Source organism: Procambarus clarkii, chromosome 26 (assembly GCF_040958095.1).
Source record: "Procambarus clarkii isolate CNS0578487 chromosome 26, FALCON_Pclarkii_2.0, whole genome shotgun sequence".
NCBI classification, from domain to species: Eukaryota; Metazoa; Arthropoda; class Malacostraca; order Decapoda; family Cambaridae; genus Procambarus; species Procambarus clarkii.
Window position 1 is genome coordinate 30206478 of NC_091175.1, and position 23707 is coordinate 30230184.

The 23707-nt window shown below is 45.1% G+C and overlaps 1 long non-coding RNA gene across 1 annotated transcript; it reads left to right on the plus strand.

Annotated features, from left to right (window-relative positions):
- Positions 1-1577: 1577 nt before the first annotated feature.
- Positions 1578-3674, plus strand: LOC138368757 (uncharacterized). Its single transcript, XR_011229661.1, has 2 exons — positions 1578-1670; positions 3355-3674. It is a non-coding gene; the product is annotated as an uncharacterized lncRNA (long non-coding RNA).
- The last annotated feature ends 20033 nt before the right edge of the window (positions 3675-23707 follow it).

Below are 23707 nucleotides of genomic sequence, written 5' to 3' on the forward strand. Positions count from 1 at the left end.
GATAATTTTCGATTCACAGAAATCCAACATATAGGAAAAGAGACCCATAATCTAGGGCTGTCAATCACCCTAAATTGGATACGAAGTCACATTGGCATAGATGGTAATGAAAAGGCAGACTCACTAGCAAAAACTGCCACTGCTCTACCTGTTGTACAGGTTCAAATACCTCCAAGTTTTTCACAGATTAAAGAGCAAATAAAGAAGAAAATACTCTCAACTATCAAAAGTCGCCACAGAGCCAAAGTAGCGGAAGGAAGATCCACTGCGATATGGTACGAACAAGCCACTAGTTACTCTTCTTTCAAGCCTGGCAAAAATATATCCAGAGACATTACAGTAGCCATACACAGACTCAGACTTGGTTACCAATGCTGCTGAGAGGTAATGAACACAATTGTTGAAAGGTGTCATATCTGTGGAACAGAAGCAGAGGCGCCACTATTGCACTACTCATTGGAATGTGAAGCTACTGAACCCCTGCGCATCAAACTCAACATTAATCCAACGACGCCAGCTACATTAGATGCACATTCCACCGCGACTACAATGATTAGAAAAGCCATTGAGGAATGGGACTCACTAGTGAGCATTTTGCATCTACATCCGCCACCAAGATAATGTTATTAAAACAAGGCTAAAACCAGTGCACTAAAACAGAAGCGAAAAATAAACTGGAAAACCGGAGGAATCCCCACCTCTATTTGAATCTTTGACCCAAATATCACAATAACAAGGTTATCGCGAATAACCGAACTCAATTACGGGCTCATCATAGCCCGTGCTACATGAACACTTCGTTCTGAGTAGCTAAATCTAAAACAACAACAACGTGTAAGTTTCATTGCAGATGGCATCCGAAATGACTACCAGAACGGAACCTACCCACATCGCCAACTTGGACCTGTCAGGTAACGTGAAACACGACATGAAGGAACTGCAAGATTCTCTTTGGAGCGAAGGCAAGAGGCTCGACCAGACCCACACACAGCCTCGTTCCTGTGCCAGGTAAGTCCACTACGGGCTCACCATAGCCCATGCTACTTGGAACTTGTTCCGAGTAGCTGAATCTATAACAATAACAACAACAACAAGCTTGACCATGTTGCAGCCGACCCAGACTGATGAGAGAGAGTTAGGAGAATTGGTCAGTGGGAGTTTACAAAGTTATTAAAAGTTCAACAGATTATGTTATCCAAACTAAGCGGCTTGTTTATTAGCTTGTGAAAGAAACTATGTTAGGTTCTTGGATTTTAATATATTTGTTACCAACCCGACGACACTGTTGACGTATGGAGGAGCGACTTCAGCACCATCTGTGAGTCTGCTCTCAAACCCCCATGGAATTGGACTCTACCTGGACAACGCCATCTATTGGGGGTGGCGTAGTAGGTGTAATTGGCTCAAGATTCCTGCCTTGAGAAACCAGTGAGGTGGTAGTGAGTGACCTCTGGTGATAAGGCAATTCAAGACCAGCGCCATCTGTAGTTACTACGAGCATAAATGTCAATGTCTAAAAGAGTAAGTGTTGCTTCCTAATGTCTCCCGTACCTTAGAACTGATGACGTGTCTGTATCCACAGAGGTGCCGTGGGGCAGCAGTGGTACTGTGGATGAAAGTCTACCTTGAGCAGCCTGAACTCGCCCAACTTTGTCCCGTCTGACAACTAAGTGAGCCGCCGCCGATCAGAAGTGTTGTTAATACTAGTGGAGTAGTGGTGGAAGAGTTCGTCATATCCCGGGAGAGACGACAGAGAGTAAAGTGCCTGTTGAGGAGCGTTGCTATTCTGTTGCTAGACCGTTGCTAGAGGCTTCTGCCAGGGGTTCGACACCTCTGTATTTGTCCGTGTAGTGGGGCCCCTAATCAGCGCGTGGCTGAGGTTCTCTGCCAGCGCTTGGCTGCAGAGTGGTTGTTGGGTAGAGAGGCACTTCGTGATAATGTTGGTAGGCTCGCGGGTATTTCCTGGTACTGTGGCTAGTAAGGTCGGAAGCGGAGCACGAACATTAACGAAGGCTACATTATATTCGCGTCATGAGTGCTCAGTCTCCTATATGAGAACGGCACCTATATATATTTCCAAATAGAGTAATAATTCCGTTTGTTAATTTATGGTGATGGGAATATATTGAGTGTTTAGCTCTGCTTCAATACCCCCCCCATGCACCTTTTTAGGTTTATTACACTACCTAATACTCTTTGAAGGCCAGTACCGACTTGGGGTCGGATACTCTCATTTTGCCTCCACCATCAAAGAACCCAGTTGCGACCCATAGTGGCCATAACATTACTGAACATAATAAAACTCGCAAGTGATTTATCTGCGATAAACTATGGAGGGACTACAATGGGATTTAACTCTCGTCCCTCGACACGTACTACCAGTTGAACTAAGAGTAAAGAAATATCTCTTAATAGTTACTTGAAGTTTGGAAGGTACCAACATTAGCAACAGTATACATGTATTGGTAAAACTTTTAAAGATTAAAAAAAAAAATCCTGAAATTGCATATACATAGGTAAAATAATAAATTAACATTTTTATTTATAATTTCACAGATGGAGCGAGGTAGATAAGCTTCTTGACAGACGAGGCTGTTGCGTACATCATTCGTCAATTGATTGAACAGTTCATGGAAAGTACAACAACCTCTTACCTCTTAAATTGATCAATAAATGCAAACTAATCCTCCACAAATGAAGATTTAAAATTTTCAAAAATATTCGATTAATCCTCGTCTCTTTCGTAGCACTTAATGTCTACCACAATCGGTCAAACATTTAAGTTCATTGCCTCTATTAACCCTATCAGAAACGTTAAGAACATAAGAATAAAAGTAATTGCAGAAAGCCTATTGGCCCATACGAGACGGCTCTTGTTCACACCCACCCAATCTCATTCATAAATGTTTAACCTACGCTTCAAACAATAAATGTACTCCTTGTATTGTAATGCAGTAATTAGCTCTGCACAATTTCAACAATGTTACCGAACTACTATTCTCTACACTATCACAATAACGTGATGCATCAAATGAACAAATCCATAAGATCGGTTATGAGGGTTCGAACCTACGTTTGGGATCCCAGACGTGCCTTCTCCCTGTAGAAACTGCGGGAGGCTTTTAAGGGCAGTTGCACCGAAAGTTACAATATTTTTACCATGTTGTCGCATAAGGCGCGTCTGGGATCATCCCGGAGGTAAGTTCGAACCCTATTCACGTTTTTTTTTTATGTATTCCTTCGCCTTTCTAGAGATTGTAATTCAGGCTGTCATTCTTCAAATGATTCTTATATATTATTATTCGTGCACTGTATCCATATTAACGTGTTCCTTCTCTCCTCGGGAAAATACAGAACCTGCAAGTAGTGTTAGATGGACTGAGAAATTTCTACGAAAGTGTCTTCTATGTGAACGTTCTAAAGTCACCGAAGTTGTTTGATCTGGTGGGGGGAGCTAGTTGACCTCCTGGACAAGGTCTAAGATTGCAGAACTACAGTTTCAACTCCCGACGTCACCTTATTTAAGCGTAGATGAACTACCCAGAATGAACTACCTGCTGAACTCTTTTGAGAGACAGTGTTCTCTCACAACATAAAGAAATCGTAAAAGATCTGATAAACTTTGCAAGAGATACACCGCCGAAAAAAGTCAGTATCCCAAGGGTGGGTTTAAAGGTGTATACTCCGAAGCTGTCGCATCTACGAACGTAAATGTCAAACAAACTCTTGGATAATACCCAGCATCCCTTGGATAAAACTATTACCCTGTTCCTATATTGAGGCTCGGATGACTGAAACTAAAACACAATCTAGACAGAGACGCAATCTACGACTAAAAAGCTTGTTGATTCCTCCTAGGAGAATGAAATAATTGAAACAAAGATGACCAAGATGATGACAAAGCTTCTAATTATAAATTATATGTAAATTATAATTAATTTGTTTTTAAAGTAACGCATTGTTAGTTCGATGACAAGTACTAAGACTGAATTTGTCTCTAAAAGTATTTTTTATAAACATGATACAAAAATTTTATCTTCATGTTATACAAATTGTATTTTATCATTAACTTTATTGTATATAAACCAGAAATCTCTTTTTTTTCTAATTGTGCAATAATGTTTATACAATAAAATCGGGTAGTAAGTGATGAAGACATTCATTTATAACTATCATTTTACTTGCAATGGGGAAATATTTCCAAATAATAACTTAATTAACTTCTGAACTTGTTGGATCCTGCAGTCGGACACAAACCAGGGTTTTACACAACTCCCCTATGCACTCGAGCTATATCAAGAGGCCGAGCTATGGCCTATGCCATCTAGCTATGCCAAAAAGTGTCTGTCATCCTAATATATAACTCCTATTATAGGATTATTTGCTTTAAAATTTAATTTTTTCCAAATAGTTTGTGTAGCTCGGTTTTGATTCCCACTGAGACTACATTTCAAATTGTCCCCAATATAAATGGCTACTCCACTCCTTTTCGTCTGTGAAATGGTTTAAATCCATTTTTTTGATATTCGGCTAATGGTTCTCTATTTTTTCGACATTCATCAACGTTTCGGTAAGTTAAATATGTTTTTCTATACAGACAAGAGCACTAGATTCTTTTTGTTTCTTAAACTTCCACTGTTAGTGTAATATACCCAAAGTTCGTTTATTTATATACACGTTATATTGAGGGTTAACAGAATAAGAAAATAAGTTGAATTAACGTTCTAGTAAAGCCGCTAGCACGCATAGTTTCGCGCAAGTCCTTTAATAGAAAAAATTGATAAATTAACAGTAAAATTGATGATAAAATGATAGCAGGTCTTCAGGTAACTGCCCCCTCCCCGCTCAGCTCGTTGTCGCCGTGTGGGGGCTTGGTGGGCGGCTGCCGGAGTGTGATGCTCCTTGGGACAGTCCTGTCCTTTTCTAGCCTTGTGCTCCTGCTGCCGTCCTCTCCAATTCTGCTGGGCATCTTTTCCTTTCCTTTTCCTTCTGTTTCGTTTTTCTCCCCCCTCTTCTCCTATCTGCTTGCCGTTTCCTGCCGACCTTTTGCTCGTTCTGGTTCTTCCCTTGGACTTCTTCTATTTTGACGCCCGGGTGCTTGAGGAGGCATACTCTTGCACCCGTAGAACTGCAGTACCCGACGTCGAGAGCGAGGGGAACCTTTTATTGTCAATCCCCACTTCGTCACTGAACCCGATCTCGACGGACTGTCGGTTTCTTAAGGTGGCGTTTGTGGGGCGTATACTCACGACGCACCCCTAGGAGGCCCCGACAAGATCGGCGATAGCTTCTTGTTGGGTGTCCTGCCTCTTAATTGTGACTCCATGGTGGGTGTGGGGGCACATTCGTGAGTGAATTCTTCTTTCGTCAAGATGATTACCCCTGCTTCGGCTTCTTCTGATTTACCTTCTCAGGCTCGTGGGGTGGGCGACCAAGCCCCCGAGTCGGTCCGTATTGGAAGACCGGGCTCTGTAGCCTCCGCTGCATTGGGCCCCGACCTTGCTCCTCCTTTGGCCTCTCTGACTCCTTCCCCTGGCTCCCCTCCCTCCTCTGTGGTTGGGTCGAGCCCCAAGCCCCCAGTGGTGACTACCTCGTCCCCTGGCGCGGCTCCTTCTCTAGTTGTTACTACTGCGCCTTTTAACCCCTCTCTCTCTGGGGGTTCTCACCGCCGTTCTCGTCACGGCCGCCCTCGCTCGATTCCTTCCAGTTCTGCTACCTATCAAGCCTTGTTTGGTCCCGCTTCGTGGGCCAAATATTTTGATCTCCTCCCTCTTGATTCTGCGCCTCCTGACGATTTCTCCCTTCATCGACATCTCATTGATTCCGTGGATGCCTCCATTACTTTTAACCCCACTCGTCTCGGTACGCGTGTCGTTGCTGCTCCTTCTCAGGATGCTGCTTCCCGCTTGGCTGCCTTATCCTGCCTTGGCGAGGCCCCCGTTCGGGTCTCGAAGAAAGTCCAGTTGGATGCCAGTGTTGGCACTATTTTGCTCCCGCCCCATGTTGCGACCGGTGTTCGGGACCTACGCGACTGCCACGACGATATTCGACATATCCTCGCTGCCCAGGGCCATTCTATTCTCCAGGTGGACACGTTTCCTCGTCCCCCTCGTGGTAGTCGCCGTCAACCCCTCCGGGTTGTGAAGATTACCTTTGATGGTAGGACCCTTCCACCCTCTGTCATTCTTGCTGGTGCCAGGTGCTCTGTCCAGGAGTACATTCCTTCTCCTCGGCTCTGCAACAAGTGCTGGAGGTTTGGGCATGGTGCCCTCCGCTGCTCCGGGACTGTCTCTCTCTGTCCTTTGTGTGGTGGCGAAGGTCACTCTAAGTCGGAGTGCGCTTCTCCCCAGGCTCGTTGCCTCAACTGCGGTGAGGCCCATCCTACCTTCTCCCGTGCGTGTGTCCATTACAAGCTTGAGGCGGCCGTCCTCAACTTGAAGCACCGGGAGCGTTTATCTTTTCCTGAGGCGAGGCGCCAGGTTCGCCGGCTCCCGCCTTATGCTAATATCTCTTATGCTCGCGTGTTGCGCTCTTCCTCTCCTCGTCCTTCCCGCCTTCCTCAGACTCACAACCGTTTCCGGGCCTTGGACCCTGATGCGCCCACTGCCCCCTCCTCTGTCCCTTTGGGTTCTCTCCCGAAGGATCCTCCTCCTGGTCCTCTGTCTGGGGTTCCCCTTCCTTCTACCCGGTCTGTCGTGTCTTCTGTGTCTCCTTCCTCGTCCCCCTCCGATCCTCCTTCCCATCCTCTTCCTCCATCTATCGGCTCTCCCCGCCGCCTGTCGGTGCGGGCGGATGTCCATCGCTCTCCTAACGGCCGTCGTGTGTGCTCTCGTTCGGCTTCTCCTGTTGAGACACTGGAATCCGTTGCCCGGTACGTAGTTGCTGGGACACCGGTCTCTTTCAGTCAGAAGCGTAAGCCTGGCTCCTCTCCTTCCTCTTCCCCGGCGGGTAAGAAGGCTTCGCTTTCTTCCTCAGCTCCTCCTTCTGGCTCTGTTGCTCCTTCCACTCCCGTTTCGGTGCTTGCGCCCCCTGTTCCTGCTATGGAGGTTTCTTTGGCCCCTGCTTCCCTTTCGGTTGCTGCTCTTGCTGGGGTGCGCTCCTCTCTTTCTACTCCCCCTCTTCCTGCTGCTGTCCTTGACTGCTCCTCTCCGTTGTCTCCTCCTCCTCCTCCTCCTCCTCCTCCTCCTCCTCCGGACCCTGCCCGCCCACCTCTGATCTGTTCTCCCGTTTCCTTCCCTCCGTCTTTGCTCAGTTTACCCATGCCCCCTAACCCTGACTTTGCTGACCCTGATCCCGACCCTGATATTCTTTAACGTGCTCTGTTGGTCTTTCGCCTTTGTTTCTTCCTTGTTCTCTGTTTTTGTCCTTTCTCTTCTCGTCGTTGTCCATTCTTCAATGGAACGTTCGAGGTTATTACGCCAATTTCCTCGAACTCCAACTTCTGGTTTCGCGGTTTTCGCCCCTTTGTGTCTGTCTCCAGGAGCCGATGCTTGGTGCTCGTCCTGGTCGTTTTCGTGGCTATTCCTTTCTCTCCCCCCCCCCAGCCATTGCTGGGGCTTCTAATTCTTCTGCTCTCTTGATTCGGGCTGATGTTCCCTTTGTTCCTTTACTTTTTCCTTCGCCTCTCCATTGTTCTGCTGCTCGTATCTTTGTGGGGAAATGGTACACAGTTTGTTCCATTTATCTCCCCCCGAGTGTCCCGCTCTCTCTTCCTGATTTGAAACACCTCCTAGACTCCTTGCCGGAGCCTGTGCTCCTGCTGGGTGACTTCAATTGTCGTCATTCTCTTTGGGGTGACGTTCTGACGAATACCCGGGGTCGCCTCCTTGAGCCGTTTCTCCTCTCTTCTTCCCTGTCTCTTCTGAATTCTGGTGAGCCCACTCATTTGGACTCTCGAACTCGCACCCTTTCTTGTCTTGATCTTTCTCTCTGCTCTTCTTCTCTTTACTTAGATTTCACATGGCAGGTTCTTGATGACCTCCATGGAAGTGATCATTTCCCCATCCTTGTTTCCTTTTTCTCTTTTCGCCCTTCCCTCTCTTTCCCTAGATGGCAGTTTGCTAAGGCGGACTGGACCCTGTTTTCCCTCAGTGCTACTCTCTCTGACCTCTCCCTTCTGCCCCTCTCTCGCGCTCTCCTCCTTTTTCATGACACTGTCTTCGACGCTGCCCTCCGCTCTATTCCTCGCTCTTCCTCTCGGGGTCCACGGAAGTGCGTTCCCTGGTAGAATGCGGACTGTGCTCGGGCTGTCCGCTGTAAGCGTGCAGCCTGGAAGAAGCACCGCCGTAGGCAGACGACCGATTCTTTTCTTTTCTTTCGGAAAGCGAGTGCGGTGGCCCGTAGGGCCATCCGTACGGCTAAACGTGAATGTTGGGCATCTTATGTCTCGACAATTACGTCCGAAACCCCTCTGGCCCAGATCTGGAAGCGTATCCGCAAGATAGCGGGTAAGTTCGTTCCCGATGTTTCACCGGTCCTTCACCTCCATGATACTCTTGTGGCGGACCCGTTGCAGGTCGCTTCCGAACTGGGTTCCCACTTTTCTTCTGTTAGCTCTGGTCTTCATCTTCCCCAATCTTTCCTTCTTCGTAAACCTGTCCTTGAGTCTCGTCCTTTAGATTTCTGCACTCATCTTCAGCTTCCCTATAATGATCCCTTCTCTCTCTCTGAACTTCGTTCTGCCCTGGCCCTCTGCGGTTCTACGGCGGCGGGCTCCGATGGTATTCATTATGAGATGCTTCGCCATCTCCCTCCGAGCACGTCTCAGTATTTACTGAGTCTGTATAATCGGATCTGGGAGTCGTCGTCAGTCCCTGAGGACTGGCTCGATGCCGTTGTCCTCCCTGTTCGCAAACCAGGGTCTCTGGGTACTTCCCCTAAGGACTTTCGCCCTATTGCTCTCACAAGTTGTGTCTGCAAACTCTTTGAACGTATGGTTAACGTTCGTCTGATGTGGTTCCTGGAACACCATCACCTCCTCTCCCCTTCTCAATTTGGTTTCCGCAAGTGCCGCAGCACGACAGATGTCCTGGTGAACTTGGAGGTCTATATACGTACTGCTTTTGCTGCGAAGACCTCCGTTGTTGCCGTCCTTTTTGACCTAGAAAAGGCTTACGACACCACTTGGCGTTATCATGTCCTATCTCAACTTCATTCTTTTGGCCTTCGTGGTCATCTCCCTCTCTTTCTCCGCAGCTTCCTCTCTCGTCGTTCCTTTCGGGTGCGCCTTGGTACCGCTCTCTCTCCCCCTTTTCAGCAATACGAAGGTGTGCCCCAGGGTAGTGTTCTGAGCACTACTCTTTTTCTGGTTGCCCTCAATGGTCTTCTTTCCTCTCTTCCTTCTGGTGTCTTCTCCGCTCTCTATGTCGATGATCTTACCCTTTGTTGTCAGGGTGATGATTCGCCTCTCCTTCAACGCCGGCTTCAACTTGCGATTGATGCCGTGTCGTCTTGGGCCACAGGTCATGGCTTCAAGTTCTCTACTTCTAAGACTTGTGCCATGACTTTTACGCGGAAACGGGTTGTTCTTCGTCCCTCTTTGTCACTTTATGGTCATCCCCTTGAATACAAAGATTCCGCGAAGCTTTTGGGGTTATTCCTTGACACTCGTTTGTCTTGGTCTCCCCATATCTCTTACCTCCGTGTTGAGTGATCTAAGTCCCTTACCCTCCTTCGGGTCTTGTCCCATACTTCTTGGGGGGCAGATAGGCGCACTCTCCTTGCTTTACATTCCTCTCTCGTCCTGTCTAAGCTCGATTATGGTTGCCCTGCTTACTCGTCTGCTTCTCCTTCTACTCTTCGCCGTCTTGATGCTTTGCACCATACTGGGTTGCGCCTCAGTTCTGGTGCCTTTCGTTCGACTCCCGTCCTTAGCTTGTATGTTGACACTGGCTTCCTGTCTCTCCAGGACCGCCGTGATCGCTACTGTCTTCGGTATCTTGCGCGGTCTTTGCAACATCCTTCCTCTCGTCTCTGTCGTGCTTTAACTTTTACCCCTCCTGCGGTTCCTGTTCCTCTTCACCACCTCCCTCTTTCTGTCCGGTTATCTCGCCTGCAGGATTCTCTTTCCGTTCGTATTTCTGATGTTTCTCCTCGTGTTGTTCCTTCTTTGCCCCCGTGGAGGGTCCCTCTTCCGCGGTTTTGTACATCCTTGACTCGCATCACTAAAGCTTTTACCCCTCCTACAGTTCTAAAACGCCTTTTCCTCGAGCACTTTTCTTCTCACTCCCGCTCCGTTTCTGTCTTCACCGATGGGTCTAAGTCAGCGGACGGTGTTGGCTACTCTGTTGTTTTTCCTGATCGCACTTATATGTGTCGCTTGCCTCCGGAGACTAGCATCTTTACAGCGGAACTTTATGCTATTCTCTATGCTCTTCGTCTCCTGCTTTCTCGTTGTCAGTCTTCCTTTGTGGTTGTTGTTGACTCTCGTAGTGCCCTCATGGCTCTCGGGTGCTTTAATCCAGTTCATCCGGTAGTTGTCGAGATCCAGCATTGGCTGTTTCTCGTTCACAGTAAATTTAAGTCGGTTGAGTTTTGTTGGGTTCCCAGCCATATTGGCGTGTCTTTAAATGAGCGTGCGGATGCTGCCGCTAAGGAAGCTGTCCGCTCTTGTCCCATCTCTCGTAAAGGCATTCCGTATTCCGACTTTTACCCGGTTATCCATTCCTCAGTCCTTACCCGTTGGCAGGCTTCTTGGTTGTCTGTTACTGGTAACAAGCTACGTACTCTTAAATGTTGTGTTTCCTCGTGGCCGTCCTCCTTCCACCGTAACCGGCGGTGGGAAACAGCTCTAGCGAGGTTGCGTATTGGCCATACTCGCTTAACCCATGGTCACTTGATGGAGCGCCGCCCTGCTCCTTATTGTCCTAGTTGCATTGTCCCTCTTACGGTCGTGCATGTCCTTCTTGAATGTCCTGACTTCCAGGACGAGCGTGTGTCTTGCTTTCCGACCGCCCCTCGCGGTCACCTGTCCCTCGATAGAATTCTTGGTGACTCGGATACTTTTGATATCGTTCGCCTTATGCGTTTTTGTTCTCGTATTGGCATCCTTGGTGATATTTAGCGCCCTCTGATTATTTTGCGTATTTGATGGTGCTACATAGCCTTCCCGGTTTGGTGCCTTCTTTTGATAATTACTTACTTACTTCAGGTAACTGCAGCGCAGTTACCTTTATTCTTACGTTGTTTTTATAATGTTTCGATATAATTGGTTCCCCATATCAACAACCCTGTTACTGAACCAATGTTTACTTGGGCCTTGCCTATTAACATTACAAACACTCTTAAGACTTCGGTACTCTATTTTTTTACATAACATAAGAACAAATGCAAATAGGCAGAAGGCCTATTGGCCCATACGAGGTGGCTCCTATTTATAACCACCCAATCTCGCGTGTCCAACCCACGCTTGACACAATCGAGGGACACCACCTCCTCCACGTTACGCGGCAATTGGTTCCACAAATCAACAACTGTTACTGAACCAGTATTTACCCAAGTCTTTCCTAAATCTAAACTTATCCAATTTATTCCCATTGTTTCGTGTTCTGTCTTGTGTTGAAACTTTTAATACCCCTATTAATATTTCCTTTATCTCCATTCATCCACTTGCAAACCTCTAGGTTCCACCTGAGCAGCCGTAGGGTGAAGACGTGTCGTCTGACCACTCCGGCAGTTTGGGGAGGTTGCAGTTTTCGCCGGCAGGGGGTGTGGGGGTCTCTTACCCTCCCTGACCAGTGTTGTTGCCTGCCTGGCTGCGTGCTGACGTGGCCGTTTTGACATGGGGAGCCTGGCAATTCCTCCTGTTTTGCGGGTAAATTCCGTGGGCCTGGAATTCTCGTGTAAGGCTGGCTATCCGGCCACTGAGTTAGTTATGTGCGACATGCTTCGTGTCCCGGTGGAAGCTGTGTATGGAGTTGAGCTTGTTACGGCCCACCGAGTGATTGTCAAGTTCGTGGGGAAGGAGGAGTATCGGGACTTCCTCAGGCGGAACGAAGGGCGTTCGTTGCGGTTGCCGGATGGCGCCGGCTCCGTTACGATCTCGGACCGAAATGGTGCCCTGACATATGTCAGTGTGCACGGTGCGCCCCTGGAGTTCCCTGAAGACCTTCTCCGGCGTTTCTTCGAGAGGTATGGTGCTGTCATCAGTGTGCGGGTGAACAAGCTTTCCTCGGGGAAGTATGCTGGCAAGCAGACGAACGTCCGTACCTTAGGTATGCGCCTGCGGTCGGATATCCCATCTTCTGTTCGGCTGTTGGGTTACTACGTTCGGGTGTACTATGCCCGGCAGCCCCGTACGTGTTTCTGGTGTGGCCAGTTAAGGCATCAGGCTGCCGGGTGCTCTGAGGTCCCTGCTGCACCCGTAAACTTATTCCGGGAAGAGGATTTCCCGCCGCTCCCTCAGGGCATGGATTCCGGGGATGAGGAGGGGCAGGTCCCAGTCGCTGCTGCTGCGGCCCCCCCCCCCCCCTGCGTCACCGGACATGCCCCCGGTGCTTGTTGTCCCTCAGCCGAGTGCGTCTGCGTCTTCCTCGACTCCTGCTGCTGCGCCTGGTCCTGCACCCTCGCCAGGTGTTGCGGCTGTGTTGGGTGTTGGGGGGGCTGCGGAGCGCCCTGTTGTGTGCGGCCCGATTCCCCATGTGGTTGAGGCTGCTGCGGTGCTGCGACGGGCGTTGGTTCGCCCGGTTCGTGAGGCCCGTGGTTCTGGGTCCACCTCCGGCTGTGAGGATGTGCGGCCAGTGCCCAAGCGTTCTAGGCGCTCTTCTACTGCTTGGGCTGATGTGGAGGACTACGACGCGGGTGGAGCTTCGAGGGATGGTGTGGCGATTCCGGGTTCTTCGTGCTCTACGACGCTGGTGGTGTCTGATGTCCATGTGTCTGCTGTTGACGATGGTTGTGCGTCTGATTTACATCCTGTTCTTTCTCCTGCAGAAGGTTCTACGCAGTGGGAGGTGGTTGCTCCTACAGACGTGGATGGTGTGGGTCCTGGTGCGAGCCGAGGCATGAAGCTGGTGCTGAAGAAGGATGCCAAGCGTGGGGGGTCCCAGCAGGTACAACGTTCGGTGGTTGACGAGGGGTCCTGTGAGGCAGCCGAGGAGGCTCCCAGTGCCCTGCCCATTGCCCGGCCTCATGGGAAGGAGCCTCTCCCTCTCATCTTGGCCTCCGGAGTGGCGAATGATGCTGACCATCCGTTGCGTTTTGACATTGATGACCGTGTGCGTCCTGTTCCGTGGTGCCCTTCTACCATCTGGATTCGTCGGGCTCGGTGTTTTATTGCAGGTGTGCCAGAGTTAATGCCTGATCCTCGTACGCTCCAAAATGACCCTTCTTTCGGAGGACCTTATGTTACTTTGGGAGGCGTATTGCATTCGATTCCCGGCGGAAGAGTGGCCGGACAAGTATGAGATCTTTTCGTAGTCTGTGTGCTTGCTGTGTGTTTAGTGTGTGCTTGGACCTGTGGTTTGTTTGAACTGTGTTGTACCTATTGTGCGCCCTTCAGGCTGGTGTTATGTTTGTTCTCTTGATCGTTGTTTTGTTGTATTTTTCATTTGTTTTTGTTGTCGGCCCTTAAGGCCGGTGTTTAGTGTCTTTGTATGGATGTGTATTGATTTGTTTTGTGCTGAAGTGTCTTGTTCTGTTTCTTGATGTACTTTGTTGTTTCATTCTCGGTCCTTCAGGCCAGTGCATATATGTTGTTGTGTTTGTGCCTGTTTTGTTTTCAGGTGTGCGTGGTTTGCTTGTTTATTGTTATTGTTTATTTTGGCCTCGCCTTTTGTTCACGGGGCGGATGGCTTGGTGTGTGTTTTTTATTAATGTATTGTTTTTATATTGCTTTACCTGTTGTACGTGTTTGTTCTTTATGTTTTGTTTGGACAGTATTGTGTTTGTCCTGTTATGTTTCATGCTATGCCTGTAGATGTATGTTTTGTTTTTCTGGAGGTGTTGTTTTGTGTTGTTACTGTAATTGCTAGTTTGCCATTGTATTCTGTTTTGTGCTTTGATGTATGCTGTATTTTTCATGTTTTTCTTGTGTATGTGTTTTGTTGTGCTCTGCTGTCGGCCCTTCTGGCCGGTGGTCTATTGTTTTCCTTTCTGTTTTCTGTATTTTTATTGTATTTAAATGGCATGCTTTGCATGTAAAAATAAAACAAATAAAAAAAAACTTGTAAACCTCTATCATGTCACCCCTAACTCTTCGCCTTTCCAGTGAATGCAACTTAAGCTTTGTTAATCTTTCTTCATATGAAAGATTTCTAATTTGGGGAATTGACTTAGTCATCCTATGCTGGACACGTTCTAGTGAATTTATATCCATTCTATAGTGCGGCGACCAAAACTGAACTGCATAATCTAAATGGGGCCTAACAAGAGCAAGATATAGTTGAAGAACAACACCAGGTGTCTTGTTACTAACGCTGTGATTAATAAATCAGAGTGTCCGATTTGCCTTATTACGAACATTCATGCATTGATCCTTTTGTTTTAAATTCTTATTAATCATAACTCCCAGACACCTTTCGCAATCTCAACACCATCTAGCTCATATCTTGTAACTCTATCATCATTACCTAGCCTCAGAACTTTACATTTATCAGCATTAAACTGCATTTGCCAATCCTTTGACCATTTCAAAACCCTATCTAGATCAACTTGAAGTGATAGTGAGTCCCCTTCCGAATTAATTTCCCTACCGATTTTCGTATCAACGGCAAATTTGCAAATGTTGCTACTGAAACCTGAATCTAAATCATTTATATATATTTTATAAACAAAAGAGGTCCCAGGACAGAGCCTTGAGGCACTTCACTTACAACATTTTCCCACTCTGATTTGACTCCATTTATACTGTTTCCTTTGGTATAGCCATGCCCTAATCCAGCTTATTATAGCACCCCCAATACCATGAGCCTCTATCTTTTTAATCAGTCTTTCATGTGGCACTAAGTCAAGGTACACAACATCACGATCCTTACCACTATCAACTGCCTCAACTATGCTAGAATAAAAAGATAACAAATTTGTTAAACATGAACGGCCATTTATAAAACCATGTTGCGACTTAATTATTAATTTATGTTTTCAAGATGAACACGAATTTTATTTGCAATTATAGATTCGAGTAACTTTCCCAAAATAGACGTTAGGCAAATTGGTCGATAGTTAGTCGCAAGTGATCTATCTCCTTTCTTAAAAACTGGTATCACATTAGCAACTTTCCATAACTCTGGGACTCTGCCTGACTCTATTGATTTATTAAATATGGTAGACAGTGGGTCGCAAAGCTCCTCTTTGCATTCTTTAAGCACCCTGGCAAACACTTCATCCGGCCCTGGGGATTTGTTTGGTTGGAATTTTACTATTTGTTTAAGAACATCCTCCCTGGTAACTGCTAAACTCGTCAACCTGTCCTCGTCCCCACCCACATAGACTTGTTCGGCTGAAGGCATATTGTTAGGTTCCTCTTTAGTAAATACAGATACAAAATATTTATTAAAAATACTACTCATCTCTTCATCACTATCTGTTATTTGACCTGTCTCAGTTTTTAATGGACCTATTCTTTCCCTAATCTTTGTTCGGTATAATTGGAAAAACCCTTTAGGATTTGATTTTGCTTGCTCTGCTATGCGAACTTCATAGTTTCTTTTTGCTTTCTTTATCTCTCTTTTAGTATTTCTAACCAGTTGTACGAATTCCTGGTCTAAACAGACTTCCCCATTCTTAATCCTTTTGTACCACGCTCTCTTTTTACCTAAAAGGTTATTCAAATCCTTTGTTATCCACTTTGGATCATTAGTATTCGATCTATTCATTTTATATGGTATACTACATTCCTGGGCTTCGCTTAGAATATTTTTAAATAGGTTATATTTTGAATCCACATCGAAAACCCCTTTTACGTCACCTATCTCTGGGCTAACGTCTAGCTCCAATACCGGCCCACACCCCATACCCAAGACTTTCCAATATATTTGACCCCAAAAAATTCTTAGGCTATTGAAATCAGCTTTTCGAAAATCAGGCACTTTAACAGAATTTTCTCCTACAGATCTATTCCATTGAATGCTAAATCTGAATTCTTTATGATCACTGTTCCCTAGCTCACTCCCTATTTCGATGTCCTTAATTTGTGTTTCCCTGTTAGTTAACACTATTGAAACTGGATTAACACTATTGAAAATGGATTAACACTATTGAAACTTATCACTATTTCCTGAATTGAAACAGGAATTTCCTCAAGTACTTTCGTATATTAATACATCTTCAGAAGGAAATTATAATGTATGTCTAATGAGACGTGTCATGACTAGAACGAGTTGAATCATTGTATGATGGACGTAAAATGAATAGTACTACATTCGTCGAAGAAAGTTTGTTTGGATGCTCCGAGACAACACTTATTTAAGGGGGGAGGAGTGCAGGCGTTGAGTCACAATAACGTGGCTAAAGTATGTTGACCAAACCACACACTAGAAGGTGAAGGGACGACGACGTTTCGGTCTGTCGTCCGAAACGTCGTCGTCCCTTCACCTTCTAGGGGGGGGGGGAGGAGTGTTACGTAAAGTTCCGTATTGCGTCGCATCGGAATAGAATTGGTGGTATTAAGAGTAATATTTTTCTTGCTCAATGGTGCAGGGAGAACGACGTTAACAACCATGCAGGGTTGTTAACGACCAGCGATCGTTAACGATCGTCCGGTGGCGGGAATTCTGATGGCCAATCAGAATCACCGGGCGAGGCAATGTGTACCTGCCGGAAGGTGGGCAGAAGCCAGTACTCTACTCACTCCCCACCATTCGATACGGCGTAGGTGTGTGTGTGTGGCCGGCCTTCTGTAAAAATTACGACGAGGTGATCCTCTATATTTTGAAATACCAGTGGAAGATGGTTTGGTTAACGCCGTAGGGAATTTCAGAAATCGGCATCAGGATAGTAATGAAATTGAACCACCCAAGAAGGTAGAAAATGTTCTACAGACGTTTAGGGTTCCAGTATATATATTATGTATATTTATATATTCCGTCTTAGACGGAATATACATTATAATTCCGTCGTAGACGGAATATATAGGTGTAGTTGGCTGAGGGAGTCTAAAAACTGCGTTACTGTTTCATAGTAGATAAGTTTGTTTCGTTGTCTAGAGAAGTAAATGGCTCGGAAGAGAAAAATTGACGGAGTAGCACGACTCTCATTGTTAGTCTTAAAGTATATGTAACTGTACATTTAACGTAGTGGCAATAATTAGATATGTCTTCACATAAGATACCCACGTATTTGGGTAATATGGATAAAAGTATCCATGACAGTTGGATCCCAACAATGTTCGTAATAAGGCAAATAAGACGCTGGTATTTACTAATCGGTGTTAGTCGCAAGACACCTGGTGTTCTTAAGCTGTATCTTGCTCTGGTTAGGCCCCATTTATATTGTGCACTTCGGTTTTAGTCCCCGTACTATAGAATGGATATGAACTCGCTCAAACGTGTCTAGTGTAGGATGGCAAAGTTAATTCCCCAAATTAAGAGATCTTTCAGATGAAAATAATTTAATATAAAGCTTAAATTGCAGCCTCTTGAAAGTTGAAGTTAAGGGGGGGGGTGTTGACATGAGAGGTTTAAGTGGAAAAATGGTCATAAAGGGGAATATAAAGAGTATAAAACAGACGGAACGCGAAATAAGTTATAAGTTGGATAAGTTTTAGTTTTGGGAAAGACACGGGTAAATACTGATTAGGTAACCGGGTTGGTTTATGGAACAAATTACCGCGCAACATGGAAGTTGGGGGGGGGGGGGGTTCCTACTTTGTGTCCAATATGGGTTGGACATGAATTGGAATCTTGCGAATAAGATGCTTCGTACGGGCCAATTGGCATTCTGCCGTTGTCTTTTATTCTTACGTTCTTAAAAAATGTCCTCCCATGTCTTCCGCGCTCTAAGATTAAAGGCTTGATTCCTTTATTCTGATATTTTTAGTCTTTCTCTGGCCTTGTTTACTCTTCACATTTTTATCTACTTTGCCTATTATCAAGCTAAAAGATCTTTTTCATCCTGCCACCAACATTAGTTGCACTGGGCTTTGCCTTTCCTTCATATCTGGACTTAAACTGTTACTAATACCTTTCGTCCTCCAGACAAAGTTCGCCTAACACTTTTCGTAGCGATCTACTTCAGTCTGCTGATGAAATGAGACTTTAACAAAAGTGTTGTCTGCAGAGGCAAACACTGCTCTCTTCTGAATCGCCTTAAATCCTGGCTTTGTTGCTGTTGACTTTTCCCTTTAACAGTATATACTAAAATGTTCTAAATTTTCTAACACGACTTAACATAAGCCTACCCCTTTTTATCTAGTTTTCTATAACTTTCTTATTCCTTTAATTTCCCCCTTTATTACACCATGCCTTCCGTACCTGTTGCCTTGCTTTTTCTTCCAAGATTTCCTTCGCCGCTTGCCTATATATTGAAGATGGTTATTTTTCAATTTGGATCGCATCCAAAATGTCTAATTGGAAAGCTAGTGAAGAAGAGTTATGGACATGAGACTGGTCCAGGACGACAATAGACTTGAGAATAAGAACAAAGGTAACTGCAGAAGGCCTAGTGGCCCATACGAGGCAGCTCCTATCTATATCCACCCAATTCCACTCATATAAATGTTCAACCCGCGCTTGAAACGATCGAGGGACCCCACCACGTTACGCGGTAATTGGTTCCACATATCAACAACCCTGTTACCGAACCAGTATTTACCCAAGTCTTTCTTAAATCTAAACTTGTCCAATTTATACCCATTGTTTCGTGTTCTGTCTTGAGTTGATACTTTCAATACCCTATTAATATCCCCTTTATGTCCATTCATCCTCTTGTAAGCTTCTATCATGTCACCAGTAACTCTTCGTCTTTCCAGTGAATGCAATTTAAGCTTTATTAATCTTTCTTCATATGAAAGACTTCTAATTTCGGGAATTAACTCTCATCCTACGCTGGACACGTTCCTTGGAATTTATATCCATTCTATTGTACAGCGACCAAAACTGGACTTCATAATCTAAATGGGGCCTAACCAGGGCAAGATATAGCTAAAGAACTGCACCAGGTGTCTTGTTACTAACGCTTAAATTAATAAATCCCAGTGTCCTATTCGTTTTATTACGAACATTCATGCATTGATAATTTGGTTTTAAATTTTTACTAATCATAACTCTCAGATCCCTTTCGCAATCAGACTTCGCAGTCTCAACACCATCTAGCTCTTATCTTGTAACTATCATTACCTAGCCTCAACACCATCTAGCTCTTATCTTGTAACTATCATTACCTAGCCTCAACTTTACATTTATTAGCATTAAACTGCATCTGCCAGTCTTTTGACCATTTTAAAACCCTATTTAGATCAACTTGAAGTGAAAGTCTTCTTCCGTGTTGATTTCCCTACTGATTTTTGTATATTCTGCAAATTTGCAGATGTTGCTACTCAAACCTGAATCTAAATCATTTATATATATTATAAACAACAGAGGTCCCAGGACAGAGCCCTGAGGTACTCCACTAACCTTATCCCACTCTGACTTAACCCCATTTATACTGCTTCCTTTGAAATAGCCATGCCCTAATCAAACTTAATACAGTGCCCCCAATACCCTGAGCTTCTATTTTTTTTTAACTAGTCTTTCATGTGGCACTGTATTAAAAGCTTGGCTAAAGTAAAGGTACAAATCACAATCCTTGCCACTATAAACAGCCTCAACTATGCTGGAATAGAAAGTTAGCAAATTTGTTAAACATGAACAGCCATTTGTACAACCATGTTGCGACTCGTTTATTAATTTGTTTTTAAAGATGGAGACGAATTGTATTTGCAATTATTGATTCGAGTAACTGTCCCACAATAGAAGTTAGGCTAATTGGCCGATAGTTTGACGCAAGTGATCTATCTCATTTATTAAAGGTTGGTACCATATTAGCTACCTTCCATGAATCAGGCACTCTGCCTTACTCTATTGATTTATTAAATATGGTAGACAGTGGCTCGGAAAGCGCCTCTTTGCATTCTTTAAGCACCCTGGCAAACACTTCATCCGGCCCTGGGGATTTGTTTTTTTAGTTTTACTAATTGTTTAATTACATCCTCCCTGGTAACTGCTAAACTAGTCGACCTGTCCTCATCCCCACCCAGAGACTTGTTCGGCTGAAGGCATATTGTTAAGTTCTTCTTTAGTAAATACAGATATAAAATATTTTAAATACTACTCGTCTTGTCATTATCCGTTATTTGACCTGTCTCGGTTTTTAAAAGACCTATCCTTTCCCTAGTCTTAGTTCGATATAACTGAAAAAAACCTTTAGGATTTGACTTTGCTATGCGAACTTCAGTTTTTTTTTTTGCATTCCTAATATCTTTTTATAACATTTTTAACTAGTTATACGAATTCCTGTTCTAAACTGACTTCCCCATTCTTAATCCTTTTGTGGAAAGCTCTTTACTTATAAGGTTCTTTAAATTCTTTGTTATCCACTTTGGGTCTTTAGTATTCGATTTATTAAATTTGTATGGTATACTACGTTACTGTGCTTTTAGAATATTTTTAGTTATATATTAAATCTACATCGAAATCCCTTTTTACGTCGCCTATCGCTGGGTTCATGTCTCGCTCAAAGACAGGCCCACACCCCATACCCAAGACTTTCCAATCTATTTGACCCCAAAAAATTTCTTAGGCCATTAAAATCAGCTTTTCGAAAATCAGGCACTTTAACAGAATTTTCTCCTACAGAACTATTCCGTTCTATGCTAAATCTGATTTCTTTGATCACTGTTCCCTAGCTCACCACCTATTTCGATGTCATTAATTTGTTTCGCTGTTGGTCGACACAAAATCTAAAATATTATTTTCCCGCGTTGGTTCCTTAATGTGTTGAGTAAGAAAGCAATCGTCAATTAATTCTAGGAAATCTTCTGCTACACCATTCCCTGTTTTGTTCACCCAGTTTATTCCACTAAAATTAGTCGCTCTTGACATACTGTTAGATCTAGATGCTTTTGATATTTCATCCCATAGCTGCTTTGCTTCCATTGTCTAAATTTGGTGGCCTATATATCTCTTATTATTTGCTTTTTCGTTTAATTCTATCCAAATAGTTTGTGGCTCGGTTTTGATTCCCTCTTTGAGACTACATTTCTAATTGTCCCTAACATGTATGGCTACTCCCCCCTCCTCGTCTAATATATCGATCTGTGTGAAATGGTTTAAATCCATTTATTTGATATTCGGCTAATAGTTCTCTATTTTCTACATTGATCCACGTTTCGGCAAGTGCATTTTTTTTTTCTGTGCAGACAAGAGCATTTAATTCGTTAATTTTATTTCTTGGACTTCTACTGTTAGTGTAATATACTGTAAGTGAATTGTTATTTTGAGGCCCTTTTCTTTCCCTGATCATTTCGCCAATGCCTTTCTCCCACAAACATACTTTTATTACCTTCTTCTTCTTCAAGTAAATTCCCGTACCACTATCTACTAACAGTTTAAACCCAAACACCTCTAACCACTGGTTCCAACGAGCTCGCAACAACCCCAGCCCTCCATAGATGCACCCCATCACGAGCATACATTTCATATCTTCAATACAAGTGTTCCCATTTGTCTATGAAAGATATTGCATTTGATTTGAAATCTTTCCAGCCGGCAATTGACAAAGTGCCCTCGACATCCATTCATTTCCCACTCCCTTTCTTAAAAGAATGCCACATATGATCGGGATTCCTCCCTTGCTCCTAACTAATTCAATGGCTATCCTGAATCTGTTAGTTCCTCGCTCCTAACTTGTCCAACATTACCCCCTGCATTTTTTTATGCAATAAAATTTATTATTTTTTTATATACATGTATTTTTATATATATTTTTTTATATACAATAATCGGATACAAATCATATATGTAAATCATATATTTAAATCATAAATCATATTATATCATGTTTATAAAAATACTGAATTAAAAAAACATTTTATAATTTACATATAATTTGTAATTATGACAAGCTCTGGCGTCGTCTTGACTGTCCTCCTTGTCTGTTTCAGTTTCAGTCGTCGTCTGAGAAATCGACAAACTTTGTCGTCGTCATAAACTTCTTCTCTCCCTTCTAAATGGTGTTTGTCAGGTTCATTCATATGAGCCACAATATATGAATACACGGTAGAGGTATTTTCCAAGGGTGGCTGGGAATTAGCCAAATGCCCACTTGACATGGGCATATTTGTAGATTGGGAAGCATACTTCAGGGTATACGCCTTGAACCCCACCCTTGGAATGGAGATTTTCGTTCGGCGGGGAATATTTGCAGATTTGATAAGATCTCTTATGATTTCCCGATGTTGGGTTTGAACGGTGGGTCTCTTGTAATAAGCAAGTTCATTCTCATTTGCCCGCCGTCGCTTGAATAATGTGACGTGGGGCTCAAAACTGCAATTCTGTAGGCGTAGACCTTGCTTGTCCAGTAGTGCCCCCTCCCCGCTCAGCTCGTTGTCGCCGTGTGGGGGCTTAGTGGGCGGCTGCCGGAGTGTGATGCTCCTTGGGACAGTCCTCTGTCCTTTTCTAGCCTTGTGCTCCTGCTGCCGTCCTCTCCAATTTTGCTGGGCTTCTTTTCCTTTTCCTTCTGTTTCGTTTTTCTCCCCCCTCTTCTCCTATATGCTTGCCGTTTCCTGCCGACCTTTTGCTCGTTCTGGTTCTTCCATGAACTTCTTCTATTTTGACGCCCGGGTGCTTGAGGAGGCATACTCATGCACCCGTAGAACTGCAGTACCCGACGTCGAGAGCGAGGGGAACCTTTTATTGTCAATCCCCACTTCGTCACTGAACCCGATCTCGACGGACTGTCGGTTTCTTAAGGTGGCGTTTGTGGGGCGTATACTCACGACGCACCCCTAGGAGGCCCCGACAAGATCGGCGATAGCTTCTTGTTGGGTGTCCTGCCTCTAATTGTGGCTCCATGGTGGGTGTGGGGGCACATTCGTGAGTGAATTCTTCATTTCGTCAAGATGATAACCCCTGTTTCGGCTACTTCTGGCTTACCTTCTTAGGCTCGTGGGGTGGGCGACCAAGCCCCCGAGTCGGTCCGTATTGGAAGACCGGGCTCTGTAGCCTCCGCTGCATTGGGCCCCGACCTTGCTCCTCCTTTGGCCTCTCTGACTCCTTCCCCTGGCTCCCCTCCCTCCTCTGTGGTTGGGTCGAGCCCCAAGCCCCCAGTGGTGACTACCTCGTCCCCTGACGCGGCTCCTTCTCTAGTTGTAACTACTGCGCCTTTTAACCCGTCTCTCTCTGGGGGTTCTCACTGCCGTCCTCGTCACGGCCGCCCTCGCTCGATTCCTTCCAGTTCTGCTACTTATCAAGCCTTGTTTGGTCCCGCTTCGTGGGCCAAATATTTTGATCTCCTCCCTCTTGATTCTGCGCCTCCTGACGATTTCTCCCTTCATCGACATCTCATTGATTCCGTGGATGCCTCCATTACTTTCAACCCCACTCGTCTCGGTACACGTGTCGTTCTGCTCCTTCTCAGGATTCTGCTTCCCGCTTGGCTGCCTTATCCTGCCTTGGCGAGACCCCCGTTCGGGTCTCGAAGAACGCTCAGTTGAATGCCAGTGTTGGCACTATTTTGCTCCCGCCCTATGTTGCAACCGGTGTTCGGGACATGCGCGACTGCCACGACGATA